We start from the raw sequence: 19001 nt of genomic DNA, 5'->3' as shown, positions 1-19001 counted from the left end.
CCCCATGTTCCCTGCATTGACAGGTGGATTCTTAACCACTGCACAACCAGGGAAGCCCCTTAATGTAGTTTTGATCTGAACATTCTACCTATTTTTAAAATAATGCTGAATGAGATCCAATGTCATTTTGGCATTTATTGATATCATAATATTGGTTTCTCTATTAATTATTTTATGATTAATTATCTTAATAAAATGTTTTCTATGTAATTTTTGCATCTATAGATTTGTCTGATTTCCTTTTTTTTTTTTTTTTTTTTTTTTTTTTTTTCGTTTTTTTTTTTTTTTTTTTGCCTATTTTAATCAGGATTTGTTACTATGGTTCTGGAGTCTCTAAAGTGGGTAATTCACTAAATAACCTAGAAAAAGAAGAGCAAAATAAACTCAAAGCAAGCAGAAGGGGATAATAAAGATAAGAGCAGAAATTAATGAAATCAAAAACAGAAAAATAGAGAAAATCAATGAAACCAAAAGCTCATTCTTAAAAAAAAAAATCAGTAAAGTTGATAAATATCTAGCCAGACTGACCAAGATAAAAAGAGGGAAGGCACAAAGTCCTGACATAAAGAATGAAGGAGGGGACATCGCTAGTCTCCCTACAAATATTAAAAATATAATAAGGAAATACCATGAACAACTCTGTGCACATATATGCAGCAACTTAAATGAAATGGACCAATTTCTTGAAAGACACAAATTACTAAAACTCATTCAAGGAGAAATAAAGTGGATAGTCCTATACCTATTAAAGAAATCTAATTCATGGCTTCCAAAAAAGAAAACTCTAGGTCCAGATGATTTCACTGGTGAATTCTACTAAACATTTAAGGAAGAAACAACAACAATTTTTCACAATCTCTTCCAGAAGATAAAGAGGTAGTACTTCCTAGCTCATTTTAATAAAGTCAGCAGTAACCTCATATCGAAACGAGACAAAGATCCAAGAAAACTACAAAACAATATCCCTGCCCTCCGTATATAGAAGCAAAAATTCCTCAACAAAATATTAGCAAGTGAAATTCAGCAAAATATAAAAAAGATAACCAAATGGTGTTCATTCCAGGAATACAAGACTGATTCAACACTTGAAAATCAATGTAATTCTCCACCTTAACAGATTTAAGAAAAACTACATGATCATATAAATAGGTCCAGAAAAAGCAGTTTAAAAAAATTAACATTCATTCATAATTAAAATTCAGCAAACTAGGAATAGAAGGGAAATTCTTCAGTCTGGTAAAGGTCATCTGCAATAAAACTACAGCTAACATCATACTTAATGGTGAAAGATGGAATGCTTTCCTCCTAAGACTGGAAATTAATGCAAGAATGTCTACTGTCATTACTCCTATTGAATATTGCTGTGGAAGTCTTAGCAAATGCAATAAGTCTGGAGAAAACTAAAGGCATTCTAGTTGAAAAGGAAGAAATAAAACTATTCACAGATGTTATGATTGTCTATGTAAAATATCCCAAAGAATCTATTAAAAAGCTCTTAGAATTAAAAATTTAGCAAGGTTGCAGGATACAAGATCAATATACAAAAATCTGCTGTATTTCTATATATTAGCAATGAACAACTGGAAACACAAATTTAAAAAACAGTACCATTTGTATTAGTTCCAAAGGAGAAAGAAATGCTTAAGTATTAATATAACAAATTATGTGAGGTTTTATGTGCTAAGGAAAGAGGTGAAAAAAAGAACTAAAGTGAAGAGACATATGCATATGGGTTAGAAGACTCAATATAGTTAAGATGGCCGTTCTGCCCAAATTGACCTATAGATTTATTTCAATCCCAAACAAAAATTTATACAGAAAGGTAAAGGAACTAGACTAGCCAAGGCAATTTTGAAAAAGAAGAACAAAGTCTGGAGGACTCATACCTGATTTTAAGACATACTGTAAATCTACAGCGGTCAAGGCAGTGTAATCTGGGCAAAAGGATAACAGAGAATAATGAGACATAATAGAAATCCCAGAAATAGACTCACAAATATGATGAACTGATTTTTGACCAAGGTGCGATAGAAATTCAGTAGAGAAAGGAAAGTCTTCAATGAATGGTGCTAGAACTGGATGTCTATATGCAGAAATATGAACCTTGATTTACAATTTACTCTGTTAATAATTAACTCAAAATGGATCATAGCTAGACCACACTGAGATACCACTTCACATTCACTAGCATGTCACTAATCCAAAAGACAGTAACAAGCAGTGATGGTTGGAACTGTCATATATTACTGGTGGAATTGTAAAATGGTGCAACCACTTTGGAAAACAATTCGGCAGTTCCCCAAAAAGTTAAACATAGAGTTGCCAAAAGACCCAGCAGTTCTGTTCCTGGGTACACCCAAGAGAAACGAAAACATTTGTCCACACAAAAATGTGTGCACAAATGTTCATAGCAGCAGTGTTCATAATAACTAAAAAGCTGAAACAGTTAAATGTCCATCAACTGGTGAGTGGGTAAATAAAATATAGTATATTCATACAGTGGACTATTCAGCTATAATAAGAAATGAAGTACTGATGCATGTTACAACATGGATGGACCTTGAAAATATGCTAAGTGAAAGAAGTCACAAAATATTACATATTGTATGATTCAAGTTATATAAAATGCTTAAAATAAGCAAGATTGAAGAGATGGAATGTAGATTAATGGTTGCTCGGGGCTAAAGGTAGAAAGTGGAAAAGGGGATTTATTGCTAATGGGTGTGGGGTTTTTTTGGGGGGTGTGTGTGGATAAAGATGTCCTAAAATTAGGTGTGGTGATGGTTGCACAACTCTGAATATACTAAAAAAACATTTAATTTACACATTAAATGGGTGAATTGTATGGTATGTGAATTATACTTTAATAAAGCTGTTTTTCAAAAAAGTGGATCAGAGATCTAAATGTAAAACATAAGATTATAAAACTCTTAGAAGAAAACATAAGAGAAAATGTTCATGACTTCTAGTTAAGCAGAGTTCTTAGATAAGATAGCAAAAGCACAATCCATGAAAGAAAAAAATTGATTTCATCGGAATTTAAAACTTTTGCTTTGTGAAGCACACTGTTAAGGGAATAAAAAGACAAACCACAGACTAGGAGAAAACACTTGTATGACAAAGGAGTATGCCGGAATATATCTTTTAAAAATCTCTCAAAATTCAACAATAAGAAAGCAAACAACCCGAGTTAAAAAAAGATATGAATGGATAGTCCACCAGAGAAGGTACACAGATGGTAAATAAGCACCTGAAGAGATGCTCGACATTATTAGTCATTAAGGAAATGCAAATTAAAACCACACTGAGAGGAACTTCCCTGGTGGTCCAGTGGTTAAGAATCCGCCTTCCAGTGCAGGGGACACTGGTTCAATCCCTGGTTGGGGAACTAAGATCCCACATGCCGGGGGGCAACTAAGCCCGTGCGCCGCAACTACTGAGGCTGCAAACTCTGGAGCCCAAGCGGCACAACTAGAGAGAAGCCCACGCACTGCAACGAAAGATCCCGTGTGCTGCAACTAAGACCTGACACAGCCAAAAATAAACAAATAAATAAAACCCACAATGAGATATCACTACACGCTGTATTATTTATCTATTGCTCCGTAACAAATTACCCCAAAACTTAGTGGCTTAAGACAGCATAGACTTATTATCTCAGTTTCTGTGGGTCAGGGGTCCATGCAGAGCTACACTGGGTCATCTGTTTCAGTCTCTCACAAGGCTTCAGTCAAAGTGTTGGCTGGGGCAGCAGTCCCAAGTGAAGGTTCAACAGGGGAAGGATCCACTTCCAAGCATGGTTATTAGCAGGACTCAGTTACTTGAGGCTGTTGGATTTTGTGCCTCAGTTCCTTACTTGCTGTTGGCTGCAGACTGCCCTTAGTCCCTTGCCAGGTAGCTCTCTCCATCAGGCAAACATGCAAGAAGAGCCAGAAAGAGATGACGAGCAAGACAGAGTCACAGTCATTTGGAACCTGATCACAGAAGTAGCATCCCCATCACCATTACCATATCATTTCAGTTTAAGAAAATGAAAGGGAAATTAATATTGTTAGTTTTTCTTATTCTATTTGTTAGAAGCAAGTTGTTAAGTCCAGCCTGAACTCAAGAGGAAGGAACTATCCAAGGCTGTGATTACCTGGAGGCATGAATATCATGGGAGCCATATCAGAAGCTTCCTACCACACACCCTTTTTATTTATTTATTTATTTGCATGAGATTCATATTTGTTTATTTTTGGCTGCATTGGGTCTTCATTGCTGCACATGGGATTCTCTCTAGTTGCAGTAAGCGGGGGCTACTCTACGTTGTGGTGCGCGGGCTTCTCATTGTGGTGGCCTCTCTTGTGGAGCACAGGCTCTAGGCGCACGGGCTTCAGTAGTTGTGGTGCGTGGGCTCAATAGTTGTGGCGCACGGGCTTAGTTGCTCCGCAGCCTGTGGGATCTTCCCGGACCAGGGCTCAAACCCGTGTCGCCTGCATTGGCAGGCGGGTTCTCAACCCCTGTGCCACCAGGGAAGTCCAGCACACACCCTTTTTAGATGAGCTAAAATAAAAACTTCTAACAACCTTGGAGTTCACACAGTAGAAGGGCCTTGCAAATGTGCCGAGTGCGTTGAGGGTATCAGCCAGTACAAAAACATTTGCAATCATGAAAGCATCTATGCAGGAGAGAAACCCTATGAAGGAGGTCATTGTGGTGAGAGTTATTACAGAGCTGCTGACCTTAGAGGTCATCAGAGTCCACATGGGAGAGAAACCAGATCCACATGAAGAGGACAGTAAGGGCTTCACCAGGTGCTCCACTCCTCTCCATTATACACCCCATTCCCATTCGGGAGAGGAATGTATCAGTGTGGTACGTGTGGTAAGAATTTTTCTGAGTGTGAAACTTGGCATTCATAAGACAGCACATGGGGAGAGAGACCCTATAAATGTGATGAGTGTGGTAAGGCTCCTCTCAGGCTTCAACACTTCACATTCATCTGAGAATCCACACAAGAGAAAAATTGATATGAACAAGTGTGATATGGACTTCAGTCAGAAAGGAAATATTCACCTTTAGTAGAATCTACGTGGAAGAGAAATCCTCTATAATCGATGTGATAATAAGGACGGTCGAAACTGTAAGTTACAGACATGCAGCAGAGACACCTATTACAAATATGACAATCGTGGGGGGAAGAAAGTTCACCTAGAACTTTAAAACTCATAATGACGTTACACATAAGAAATAAACCATACCAATAGCCTAAGTGAAACTTAAGTGAAGATATTATCTGTCAGGTGTTTTAATGCTACAAGATAAGAAGCAATCACCTTAAGGTTCTGTTTATGAAGAAGCAATAAAAAAATGTTGAAAAGAATTATATCTATGGAACATCCTGGACCCATAATGAGACTGAAAAAAACCTCACGAAGAGTTGGGTTCATACCATGACTTGTCCAGTGATACAAGATTCTGCCAAGAATGTAAGTAATCATGGAAGTAGGTCCACAATGCTGCTATTCCTGGGTGATGATGTCCTATGTATTGTCTAAAATCTTGTCTTGAGGTAGGTGAAATTTTCCACTTTCCCATTTCTTATGTGAGTATCCTCTTTTCTCACAGTGTGGTTTGCAGATCACCTATATCAGAATTACTCAAGGTGAGTACTACAGTGTAAATAATACCTTAGTATTTAGTGCACAAAAACTTCAGTGTACATAATTATCTTCCGGGGGGGGCACTTATTAAAATGCAGATTCCTTGGCCTCACCCACGTCTTCTTAATCAGTCTACAGGTGTGGGGACCAAGGATTTGCATTTGTAAAGGCTCCTCCTTCCCTTATAGGTGATTATTACATATACCAAAGTTGGAGAATTACTGCTCTATGGGATGTTTGCATAAAGTTAAAAAAAGAAACAAAATCTTAGGTGGCATTTTACTAGTGTGCTAAACCTACTGAATACAGAAATTTCTACCAATAAATTGATCGAAGTAGGAGGTAAAATTCAGGAGACTTGAAAATGCTCATTGGCTGCCCAAGGAAATATTAACAAAGGGTTCTCTGACATCACCCATGATGAGGTGGGTGATGACCATAAATGAAAACTTATGCGGACAAGCAGCCACAACTCGGCTTTTAAATGATGTTATTTCTAAAGCTTCAAACAGCGTTAAACATGGTTTGCTGTGGGAACCTACAACTTGGTAAGGGGAATCTGGTATGAGTCTATTATATATAAAAAAATAAACAGATTGAGAAATTCCTATAGTCAAGTAGGATAACGGTTAAGTTATCTTTAGCACAATGATGATTAACTTAGACACATCAGCATAAAGTCAGTCTGTCACTGAAATAATTTGTGCTGTCTCTGGCATCAGCCTATTTACTGTAATTAGTCATATGGAGTGGCATAAATATGCAATTTATAGCCTAATCTGAATCTGTATCAGTGGTTCCCAAATGTGCCTGGGCATCAGAACCAACTGCAGCTTGTTAAAAATATAGTTATCTTGGGTTCCACCCCAGGAGGCTGAGATTCAGCATTTCTGTGAGATGGTTTGACTGAGCATCTAAGTTCCAGGTTTTGGAACTGCTGCTTTATACTCCTTTTCTAAACGGAATATGGGCTTCCTAGAGGATGGCTGATTCAGAATCTTGGTCGTGGCAACTAAGATGGGGTCTGGAACATCCTGTTAAAGTACTGATGCTGGCAGAGTTTACTGGGGTCACGATCAAGGGAAGTAAAGGAACCACACAGGAAGAGGGCTTCACAATTCGAGTTGTCAAAGCAATCTCTGATCACCCTTAGGGCCAATGAATATGTTCCTCGAGTACTGTTTAAAGAGTATAAAAATAATTTTGCACTTATCAGCAAGTCCTCACTGAAAAATGTTTCTGGTACTGGAACACTTTGCTCTATAAGTAAGAAGCTGTTAGTCCTATAATAAATAAGCCCCCTTTTTTGACATGGTACATACGAGTGAGTGAACCAACAAGCTCCAAGCACCCACTCCCAGGTGCTCTACAGAAACCTTAAGATGGGGCTCTGATACTTTTTCAGAGACATTCCATAGCATTAAATAAGGAGCAGGTATCTACTTCTGAAAACAGGCTGAGGAAGGGCAAAGAGATAAAAAAAGATTGAGCAGTTGTCAGGGCAGGGCTACTGTGCTGTCCATCCTGTTTTTATTTTTAATTTATATATTTTATTTATTTATTTTTGGCTGCATTGGGTCTTCATTGCTATGTGCAGCCTTTCTCTAGTTGTGGCGAGCTTGGGCTACTCTTCGTTGCAGTGCATGGGCTTCTCTTGTTGCGGAGCATGGGCTCTAGGTGCGTTGGCTTCAGTAATTGTGGCATGAGGACTCAGTAGTTGTGGCTCTTGGGCTCTAGAGCACAGGCTCAGTAGTTGTGACGCATGGGCTTAGTCGCTCTGTGGCATATGGGATCTTCCCAGACCAGGACTCAAACCCATGTCCCCGGCATTGGCAGGCAGATTCTTAACCACTGCACCACCAGGGAAGTCCCTGTCCATCCTATTTTGATGAAATTTTAAGACATTTAACACCTTGGCTTCCCTGAAATCAACAAACAGCTAAGGATGAGGTCCCTTCAGGAGACCAGCCATGGTCAGGAGAAGCCTCCTCACCAAGTGCTTTGCCAGCACACTCATCTGGGACTAAAGGTGAGAAATTTGGGGGCAGAGATAGAGGGGAATCAATGTTTTGGAGGGTTCACTGCACCCTAACAAATAAGCCTTTATTTTATTTTTTTTAATTTCTTTTTAGGAGAGTTTTGGGGTGTTTGTTTTGTTTTGTTTCTTGGCTATGTCGGGTCTTGGTTGTGACACGCGGGATCTTCCTTGTGGCATGTGGGATCTTTCGTTGCAGCGAGGGGGCTCTTTGTTGTGGTGTGCGGGCTTCTTTCTAGTTGTGGCGTGCAGGCTCCAGAGAGCGTGGGCTCTGTAGTTTGCGGCACACGGGCTCTCTAGTTGAGGCGCGTGAGCTCAGTAGTTGTGGTGCGCGGGCTTAGTTGACCCATGGCATGTGGGATCTTAGTTCCCCAACCAGGGATGGAACCCGCATTCCCTGCATTGGAAGGTGGATTCTTTACCACTGGACCACCAGGGAAGTCCCTTTAGGAGAGTTATTTAGCTTTATTATTATTTTTAATTGAAGTGTAGTTGATTTACAATATTATGTTAGTTTCAGGTGTACAAAATAGTGATTCGATATTTTTATAGATTACACTCTAAAGTTATTATAAAATATTGGCTGTATTCCATGTGCTGTACAATATAGCCTTGCAGCTCAAGCCTTTATTTTAATAATCTACTATTAAGCAACTAATATGATCAGTCCACATGGGTACGTTATGGAGGATAAAGACAAACCATTCCCCTTACCTCCTCTGATTCCTCCAGCTAACCTGGGCTATCTGGAACACCAAAGCATCCTTGGCAAATTCACCCATGAGCAGCTAAATCAACTTCTTTATCAAGCCTTTCTCCCAACTTAAAATTTCCTCTTAAATAGGAAATAGTTATTTTCGTTAAAGTTTTGGTTTGTATTAAGCTTTGTTAAATTAATGCCTAAGTCCTGGAATGGCTATCAGGTTTCACTTAGGGAGTTACTTTTCTCCTCTCGCATTGTCCCTATTCCCCAAATCTTGGAAATGTTACCCTCAGGTGACTACGATTGTCATCTTTACTTTTGATCTCTTTCTCATCTGCCCTTTGCCTTCATGCTGAGCTTCAGAATTGGAAAAGAGTAACATCTCTTAGGCCAGGGCTATCCTGCTGCTAAATAATCTCTAAAGAGTGTAGTTCTTGGTAATCCTTGATGGGCTTCTTGTGTGTAGTCCCTTCACCACCCAGAATTCTGATTGCAAGTTCTTTCACTCAGACATCAAGGACGACCATGGCTTAACTGGTACAGCCACAGTGGAAAACAGTATGGAGTTTCCTCAAAAAATTAAAAATAGAACTATCATATGATCCAGCAATTCCATTTTCAGGTACTTATCTGAGGAAAAGGAAAACACTAATTCAAAAAGATGTCTGCACCCCCATGTTTATTGCAGCATTATTTACAATAGCCAAGATATGGAAACAACCTAAATGTCCATCCATAGATAAATGGATAAAGAAAATGTGATGCATGCATGCCCACGCGTGCACACACACACACAAGGGAATATTATTCAGCCATAAGAGAAGGAAATCTTGTTGTTTGTGACAATATGGATGGACCTTGAGGGCATTTTGCTAATTGAAATAAGTCAGACTGAGAAAGATACGTTATGGTCTCACTTATGTGTGGAATATTTTTTTAAAAACAACAACAACAGGTTCATACCATAGAGAACAGATTGGTAATTGCCAAAGGGGTAGGGGGCGAAATGGGTGAAGGGAATCAAAAGGCACAGCTTCCAGTCATAAAGTGAATAAGTCCTGGAGATATAACGTACAGCATGGTGACTACAGTTAATGAGACTCTATTGCACATTTGAAAGTTACTAAGACAGTAAATCTTAAAAGTTCTCATCACAAGAAAAAACTATTTTTGTAACTATGTATGGTGACAGATGTTAACTAGACTTACCGTGATAATCATATTACGGTATATACAAATATTGAATCATTATGTTGTATACCTAAAATTAATATAATGATATATGTCAATTATACCTCAATAAAAAAAAGTATGACTATGACTTATTTGAAAGACTCTCAGTGGAGACAAAAATCAATAAGCATTGAATAAATTCTTTTCTTAAATTGAAGTATAGTTAGTTTACAATGTTTTATAGTTTCAGATGTACAACAAACTGATTATATATATAATACTTGTATGATTATATAATATATATATTCATTTTCAGATTCTTTTCCATTTTAGGTTATTACCCTGCGCTACACAGTAGGTCCTTGTTGTTTATCTATTTTATATATAAAATAAGTTCTTATTTTAATGGTATAAGTAGAGGAGTTTAGTACAAAGCAGGTAGCTTTGGTAGTACCAGGTAGCTGGTACTCTCTTCCTGTCTCTCAATCTCCCTCTCTACCAGTTTTTTCTTTCCTTTTTTTTAACATCTTTATTGGAGTATAATTACTTCTCTACCAGTTCTGAATATAATTGTTAGCGCCTCTCTACATCTGGGATACAGAGCCACGCTTTGCTTAATTTAGTCATATTGTTCTGGTTAAATGAATTGCAATCCTCAAAATGAATTTGTATGATTTTGATATTCATTTCATTCCAAATACTGTTAACCTTCTATAGCCATAAAGTCCTTGAAGCCACTTTCCTCACTTGCTTTTAAAATTTCCAGAGCTTCACTTCCTATTCAAATTGACTTAAATTCAACCATGAATTGTCCTTAGCAGTCTAATTGGATGGATAGATTTAGTAAATGTTCGTGCATTGAAAGCCATTCACTCATTTAGGGAGAATGCATTGAGTGCAAGTCCTGTGCCACGCGATCTGATGGGAAAGGCTCGTCTGCTCATTCCTCCTCCATGTGCTCCTCTGTGTTGGACTGAAAACGCGTGTCCTCTCTGGGAGCTAGCCCAGGTTGGCCAGCACTACATGCGTCACTCAGAGCATTCTGGAACTTCAATAAGAATTGTTACTTTTTTTTTTTTTTTTTTTTTTTTTTGCGGTACGCGGGCCTCTCACTGCTGTGGCCTCTCCCGTTGCGGAGCAAAGGCTCCGGACGCGCAGGCTCAGCGGCCATGGTTCATGGGCCCAGCCGCTCTGCGGCATGTGGGATCTTCCCGGACTGGGGCACGAACCCGTGTCCCCTGCATCGGCAGGTGGACTCTCAACCACTGCGCCACCAGGGAAGGCCCAAGAATTGTTACTTTTGAGGACATCGATGAGATCACATTGAGCATGATTCCCTTTATTCATCTTCTATGAGTAACTGGAACTCAGATTTCATGGAAGGCTCTCAGTAATAGCAGGAGAAAGTGTGGATGGCCTAGAAAATTAGGTAGACATCTATGACTTGAAGCAGTGAATAAGGAATCACTTAAGGTTTTATACCAGGTGTGGAATAAACAAAACTGGTTGTTTCAGGCAGAGACATTATTTAGAAAGAATATGACAGAGCTTCCCTGGTGGCGCAGTGGTTGAGAGTCCGCCTGCCGATGCAGGGGACATGGGTTCGTGCCCTGCTCTGGGAAGATCCCACATGCCGCAGAGCGGCTGGGCCCATGAACCATGGCCGCTGAGCCTGCGCGTCCGGAGCCTGTGCTCCGCAACGGGAGAGGCCCCGACAGTGAGAGGCCCGCGTACCGCAAAAAAAAAAAAAGAAAGTATGTGACAGATGGAGACCCAGCCCAGCATAAATGGGAAGGGAGAGTATGGGAGGACCTAAGAGCTATTTCCTAGAAAAACTATAGAAAACAAGGAGAAAATTGGTGGTAGAAAATATAGTATTCATTCAAGCTGACACCATGGTTTCCAGGAGGGAACGTTATGAAGATGGAAAGGTCAGATTTATTCCAAGCATTCGTAATAGAACAGAAACAATGAGCATGAGTTGGGGACTACCAGTCTAACTGATGGAAGGCCACCATTTCCCCTCTTGGTGGCTTTATAACTTCACAGAAGTTACTTAACATCACTGACCACCACCTCCCATCTTTCCTGTTCAGGTTCTCTGGTACCTACACTCCAGTAATTCTTCAGCCCCACTGGGGTCTCCCAGGACTTGATGCTGTTTACTTTCCACTATCTGTCTGTCCCTTCCTGTCTCCACTTTCCACCTTTCCATCATTATAAATCTTTGTAAACAGCTTCAACTCTCTCCCCTCTCTCCACCCATCATACTAACCTAGAAAACCTCCAACCCTTGATAACCCCAACTCTGACTCTGGGCCTGTACTCAGCAGCTGACTGTTGTTGGAATAAAGTCACACAACATTGGCTGCCTTCACCTTACTCCCCTGACTAGAGTTACTCCCCCCACCAGTTGAATAAGCAATATTCAAGACTTAATCAAACTAATTTTCTTTTTGCTTCTTACCATCTCTTTAATATTCATTTATGGAGTAACCTCCTTCCCTGGAAGAGACTCTGGCAAACCCGCCCTTTTCTTCTCTAGGAAATAAATAGCCTACAGTCACTTTAGGTCCCAAACAGTCTTGACACAGTGATAAGGACGCCCAGACATGGCTCGGTGTTGAGCCTTCTCACCTTCCCCACGTGGGAACAGCTTCATCACTCTGCTCCCTCCTCGCTTCCTGCTGTCTCCTCCCCTATTCATGAACTACTGTTTGGGACCCGCCAACGTGTAAGGATGGAGGAGAAAGGAAAGTAGAATGTGAACTGGTACTCCTGAGATCTGATTTCAAGCCCTCTGGTGGAAGCCAGCTCTGGTTGGCTCTGGTAGATGAAGAAGGCCAGTGCTCTCACAGGTGCTGAGCTGGTTATTGGGAGGTTTCCCATCACTGCCACATCTCTCCTTCGGTAAGCCTGACGCAGAGGAAGGCACCTCTGCTCTGCGTGTCTGCTTATGATTCCTTCCGCAGCCCTGGCATCAGATGCCACTTCTCAGCCTACATCGACCAAGGTCTCTCCACCCCTCCAGACAGCCCCGTTGGACCCTGGATAACAGCACGCCAACTCCCTCTCTAGCTCCTGGCCCAGAGGAAACATTTGTACCCGTTGTCGCGGCACATTCCAAGAATGAGACCGGTCCCCGTGCAGCAGAACACCCTGAACAACGCAGTGAAACAGACCTCCTCTGCCCTCCAGACTTCCACGTCTAACTAAGACCCGGCGCAGCCAAAATAATAAAAATTAAAAAACCATTCCTCAACCCCACGTCCCTCAGCAGCCTTTGAAGGATGGGGTGGGAGAGCAGAAGAGAGACTCCACATCTCCCTCGTGGAGCTGCTGAAAGAAAAAAATTATCTAATAAATGATACCAAGTCCTGAGCACAGCACCTAGCTTACACCAAGTGCATAAATGTTAGCCATTATTATTGTCATCGTTGCCATTATCCTTGTCAATTTTCATTTCAGTGCTTGCTGCCGGAGTGGAATCTCTTGAAAAGATGTTTCAGGCAACTATCAGGGATCCAAATTTAAGATACAACTCACAACTCCCTTGAAGTAAGGAAAGGATCTCTAATGCAGCCCGTTTCACTCCATCAGTCGGAGTCCATCCTCCTCTACCTGCAACTGCCAGTTTTAATTATCTCACTCTCTTACTCTAAATAATTTTTCATTGATGTTTCTGCATATGAAAGGACCATACGTTTTAAACATTTCAAAAACAACTGTGTTCTTCGGTAATTTTAGAATGTAGAATTTGCTGGCCTCCACGCCTACCCCAGCCAACCCTGCCCTCCACTCCAGGCCCACCCCCGGTCCCACCCCTGTCCAGTTTCTGATGACACTTCTCTTTAGACTGAGAGGAGCTGAGCTCTTTGGGGATGCAGCAAAGACGGGCAGTCCTCAGACAACATTTTCTCCGTTTACATCTTTTTTTATTTCCCTGTTTTACAATCTAAATGTGAATACTTAAAAAGATATTTAATCGCCCTATCTCTTAGCAATAACACAGCCTCACATCACTTTTAGCATCGGAAGATTGTCCCGCTCATGTTGACGCTTCTTGACAAAGGGCTGTCTCGCTCACTCTTAGCTGCTGCCGGACAATACCGGTACTCTGCTTTTAGCTCCCATGTGTTTTTGTGGGGCCCTTTTACATTCTGAACACCGATTTCATTCAAGATTTCCTTCAGGTACGCCACAGGTTGCATAGTGATACCAACCAAGTCCTTTATGTTATAATACTGGTGTTTCTCAAAGGCAGCAAATAGCAAGGTTAAAACTTGGTCTTTATCAGCCTTCACTCTCTTTCCATTTTCTTTCTTTTTCTTCTCATATTCAATATTGTACTGATGATTGGCAACAGGTTTATAATTGGTCGTGACTACCTTCTCCAGTTTCTGTACGGTTCTGGCAGGTTTGGAAGACTCCTCTATTTGCTTTCTCTTCAGCCTCGTGTAGTTTTCACTCAGAGCAGGTCTGCATTCTCCCCGATGTACCACCGTTCCTTCCAGGGAGAGCTGATCCGGTGCACGCTCAGTCAGCACTGTGAGGACCTGGCCTCTGACCCCCTGCAAGACAAGCTGATGCTCCCTGGGAGCAATGACCGGGGCAGGTTGTCCATCTGTACCCCGAATGTCTGTAAGTTCCTTATTCAAGATAAATGAGATTTCAGACTTTCCCCGATTTTTGGCAATCTGCAGCTTCCCTACTTCACCGCTTCCAGAAGCTTCAGACCACTGCTGTGACAGGTATTTAGGAAGCTTCACCAACCACATCCGCTGGTTCTGTTGGATTCCCTCCAAGCTGAGTGGAATGCTCTGGGGCTTGGGTCTGCTGCCTCTGGAGGCCATGTGCACCTGAGCTGAGGGTGCAGAGGGTGGGCCAGCTAGGGATGAAGAGGAAAGCAGGACACCAGAACCAGCTGCTGGAGTCCAGGAACCTAGCAAGGAAATAAAAAACACATGCTGACTTCAGAAATGTTATCCTTGTTAGAATCTAACGAGTGCTATACAACAACTGTCAAATGATTCAGAGTAAGGGAAGATGGGAAACCATCATAAAAGTGGGGAGTTTGATAAACAAGTGTGGCACATCCTGAAAACGAAGTACTTCAGCAATTAAAATTACAGGAGCTCCCATCTACTGATGTGAAGAGTTTTCTAAGACACAGGCATCTCCTAAACGCCTTCCCTACCACCCTGTTTCTCCCTGTCCCTCTCCCCTGCTTTATTTTTCTCCAGAGCACCAGTCAACGTGAAATATCCTAGATAATTTATATTTTATATATTTATTATATTATCGTATCTCTTCCCTACTAGACTGTAAGCACCATGAGGGTAGAGTTTGTGGCTTTCAGTGCTGTAGGCGTTTAATAATTTTATTTTATTTTTTTGAAGGAACGAAAGGTCTTATTTGATTGGTTTGTTTGTTGTGAAAAAATGGAGTGGAGGTGGACACCACGCCCTGCGCCCCGCCCAGGTCCCACCACCCAGAATTCAGATATCCTGCTTTGCCCTCCTGCCTCCACACAAAATAAGAGGCACGGAGGGCCTTGGCTTGGGGGCACGTCCTCCCTGCCAACCTGGCCTGAGCACAGGGAGAGACCCTGACACCAGCTGTTGGCAGAGATATCGAGGCCACAGAGGTTAGCAGGTTCCAGGCCTATATTTTGTTTCTTCTTCTTCTTTTTTTTCCCCAGGCCTGTATTTTGAGGTCCAGAGCACAGGCGTCTGCAACTGACTTGCCGGCAGAGCAATCCTGCCTCACAGCTCCTAAAGCCCACCGTGTATCAACCACCACCACTGTGGCTTCAACAACCTCTGCTCTGCCATATTGTCTCTGACCTAAGTGGGGAAAACTTCCAATTCAAATCCAAATCCATTTAAACCAGAAGGAGCCGAGAGGCTGTATTTCTTAAGATAACCTCTCTGGGTGCCCTCATGCCTAAGGCATAGAGAGCAAAGAGTGAGCATAATTTTACAAAAGGAAGCCAGTTAGGAAGCCCCTTCTACCAGGCTGAGACTCACCAGAGCAGGCAGAAAGCTGTGCTGAGCAAGGCTTACAAGGAAGGGTGCTCCCTGATGAGCAAGGGCTCACTCAGGCCCCAGGCTGCCTCTGCCTGGAAGGAAGGACACACTCCCTCTACACAGCTCTATTTATTGCCACCTTTAGGGAGTTCCTTGACGGGATTGGGTTACAACCACCCTGGAGAGCCAATCACCTTGATTCAGTTATGGGTTTTTCCCCAAATCTCCTAAAGCATACCCCTGAGGGTGGATAGCTTAATGGATTATTTCCTCCACTGAACCCATTTCCCTTAATTCTCCAGTGTAGGGTGGGTTCGAGGGAAGGCAGCTTGCTTCAGCATCTTTAGAAAGGCTGGAGATGCAGGTACTCTAAGGAGTTATTCCTAGTCCCTGACCAGCCATTTTGACTCTGAATTAAAATTGCTCTCACCATCTTCTGGTTAAATGCAGAAAGTCCTCTTTTCCCCTCCTGATTGCTCCCTTCATCTTGAAACATTCTCTTCCCGTGGGTTCCATGATGCCCCCTGCTCCTGGGTTTCCTCCTGCCTCTCAAACTGCCATTTCCAGTCTCCTTTGTGGGCACCTCAGTGTGTCTTGGGCCATAACTGCTGTTCCTTGGTCCCAGGTGCTGTCCCTTCTCACTCTACACACCTTTTGAAGATTATATTTCTGCAGAATCCTCTCAAAAGGGCAACCATAGTTCAGATCTCTCTCCTGAGCTTCTGGCAGACCACCCAAATGCCAACTGATGTCCTGCAATGCACACAATTCCTAATAGGTCAAAACCAGGACCCATCACCTTCTCATGCCTTCTCCCCCCGAACAAACCTGCTCTTCCAGTATTCCCCATCCACCCTGTTTCCTAAACCAGAAACTTGAGTGTTAAGCTTACTTCTCCCCATATCTCGCTCCAATGAGCCAGCAAGTTCTGCCCATTCTGCCTCCTTAATTCATCTCAAATTGCTCCCACTATCCCTGGCCCAGTTGAGGCCACTCTACTTTTCTCTCCTGATTCAGTGTAATAGCTTCTTCACTGAATTTGCTTCCTTGGTCGCTATATTGCACACACTGGAGTCAGAGTAGTGTTTCTAAAACATGATTCTGGTGTGTTTTTTTTTTAATTTTATTTTGGCTGCATCGGATCTTAGTTGAGGCACACAGGATCTTCGTTGAGGCATGAGGGATCTTTCGTTGCAGTGTGCAGGCTTCTCTCTAGTTGTGGCGTGTGGGCTCTAGAGCGTGCAGGCTCAGTAGTTGCAGCGCGCGGGCTTAGTTGCCCTGTGGCATGTGGGATCTTAGTTCCCTGACCAGGGATCGAACTCACGTCCCCTGCATTGGAAGGCAGATTCTTAACCACTGGACCGCCAGGGAAGTCCCTAAAACGTGATTCTAAATATGTCTTTCTCTGCCTTCCCTGGTGGTGCAGTGCTTAAGAAGCCGCCTGCCAAGGCAGGGGACACCGGTCCGAGCCCTAGTCTGGGAGGATCCCACATGCCGCGGAGCAACTGAGCCCGTGCGCCACAACTACTGAAGCCCGCATGCCTAGAGCCCGTGCTCCGCAACAAGAGAAGCCACTGCAATGAGAAGCCCGCACTTCGCAACGAAGAGCAGCCCCCGCTCGCCGCAATTAGAGAGCCCGCGCACAGCAACAAAGACCCAACACAGCCAAAAATAAATAAATAAATAAAATTTAAAAAAAGAAATGTCTTTCTCTTTCTTAATAGCCTTCGGAGCCTCCCCACCTTTCATAGAACGAAGTCCATTCTCTTTCAGGTGGCTTACCAAGCCTTTCTAGAAGGGACTGATGCTCAGTTTAATCTCTTGCAGAAACACCCTAAAACTCCGCTTGTAAGGAGCTTGTAAACTCAATTAAACCTCCATTGCTCTCTCTCGCCACCAGGTGTTCGTTACTATTTCCTTTCACCGACATTGCTGCCGTAGTAACCCCACCCCACTGGCTCAGCTAATTCTTCTTCCCAACACCTACTCCCGCACAGGCTCCTCCCCAGCCACGTGACCCGCGCGACGCCATTCTTCTTAGAAGGTCACCTGAGAAGTTTGCTCTCTCTTTCCTGAACCACCAAGTCTGACACAGGTACGCTCCTAGTGCTTGACAGTGTCTCCTCTGTCAGCACTGGGCACATGTTTCCTGAGGACCCTTTGTTTATTTGTGTCCCCATTATATGGTAATCACTTTGTGACAACAGATCGTGTCTGTCTTGTCCCTCATGAATGCCAGCATAGGAGTTGCTAAATAAAACTTGGTAGCATGAGTGAAGGATTGATGGAATCCTAAACTGGCACTGCCTTTTAGGAAAACTATCTGGCCGTACGAAACTAGAGCCTAACCCTCACAGATGTCGCCTCTGCACAACAGAAGAAGACAGCATAGTGTAGTGAGGGCTTGAAGCGCATGCTCTGGAGATGGGACGCCCAAGTTCAAACCCTGACCCTGCCACTTACTGGTTGTGTGGCCTTGGGGTGGGGGTGGGGAGGTGTCACTTAACCTCTCCATGCCTCCTCTTCCTCATCGGAAAAATGGGAATAATAATAGTATAGTACCTACCTTATAAGGTTGTTACGGGGATTAAATGATTTAGTAAAGTGAGTGACATAGTGAGGGCTCAGTAAATGTTAGCTTGTTATCCACTAGAGTGTCAGTTCCATAATGGTAAGGGGTTTTGTTTTGTTTACTGCTGTATTATATAAACAGTGTCTGGCATCAAATACGTGCTTAAAAGATATTTGTTGGGCTTCCCTGGTGGCGCAGTGGTTGAGAGTCCGCCTGCCGATGCAGGGGACACGGGTTCGTGCCCCGGTTTGGGAAGATCCCACGTGCCGCGGAGCGGCTGGGCCCATGAGCCATGGCCGCTGAGCCTGTGCATCCGGAGCCCGTGCTGCGCAACGGGAGAGGCCACAACAGTGAGAGGCCCGCGTACTGCCAAAAAAAAAAAAAAAAAAAAAAGATATTTGTTGACTAAATAGGCAAAATTCATATGAAACTAATTTTATTTCAGCATACTCATAATGGGAGCCATGATTCCAACCCAAGCAGTCTCTTTCAGCATCCAGGTTCCTAACCTCTACTCCTACTGCCTTAAAGAGCTAAATGTAAACATTTTAGGGGAACCAGAGGAGAACGTTTTCGTTGTAACCTAGTGGTTGTCAGGTTTTCCTGAGGTAAACACAAATCATGAAGACTTAGGCAAGCCTAACTACACAAAAATGAAAATGTCTTTACAGAAGATTCCATAAACTAAAAGGCAAATGACAGACTGTAAAGAAATAGGTGCAACATCTAAAACCAACAAAGGATTAATAACTGGATTATATATAAAGGTCCTAACAATCAACAAGAACATTATTCTGTGAGCGTGTTTTGGGGTGAGGTTAGCATTTAAATAGGTGGACATTTG

General features: G+C 42.5%; 1 long non-coding RNA gene and 1 pseudogene across 2 annotated transcripts in view; one reads left to right on the top strand and one right to left on the bottom strand.

The window, feature by feature from the left end:
• LOC113621753 (uncharacterized) overlaps positions 1–18312 on the top strand; it is a 38049-nt gene extending 19737 nt beyond the window's left edge. Inside the window, exons 7-8 of the long non-coding RNA XR_003433301.1 lie at positions 5611–5647; positions 17583–18312. This is a non-coding gene — a long non-coding RNA (uncharacterized LOC113621753). The remainder of the gene's footprint in view (positions 1–5610; positions 5648–17582) is intronic.
• Positions 13470–14493, bottom strand: LOC113621752 (general transcription factor IIF subunit 2 pseudogene; annotated as a pseudogene). Its single transcript, XR_003433298.1, has one exon. The product of XR_003433298.1 is annotated as a general transcription factor IIF subunit 2 pseudogene (transcript).
• Positions 18313–19001: the final 689 nt, after the last annotated feature.

The sequence above is a fragment of the Aethalodelphis obliquidens genome, unplaced genomic scaffold (genome assembly GCF_003676395.1).
Source record: "Aethalodelphis obliquidens isolate GAN/ISIS:26980383/991018 unplaced genomic scaffold, ASM367639v1 scaffold9, whole genome shotgun sequence".
In the NCBI taxonomy this organism is placed as follows: domain Eukaryota; kingdom Metazoa; phylum Chordata; class Mammalia; order Artiodactyla; family Delphinidae; genus Aethalodelphis; species Aethalodelphis obliquidens.
Note: the sequence above shows the minus strand (reverse complement) of the source record. Positions and strands in the feature narration are given on the sequence as shown.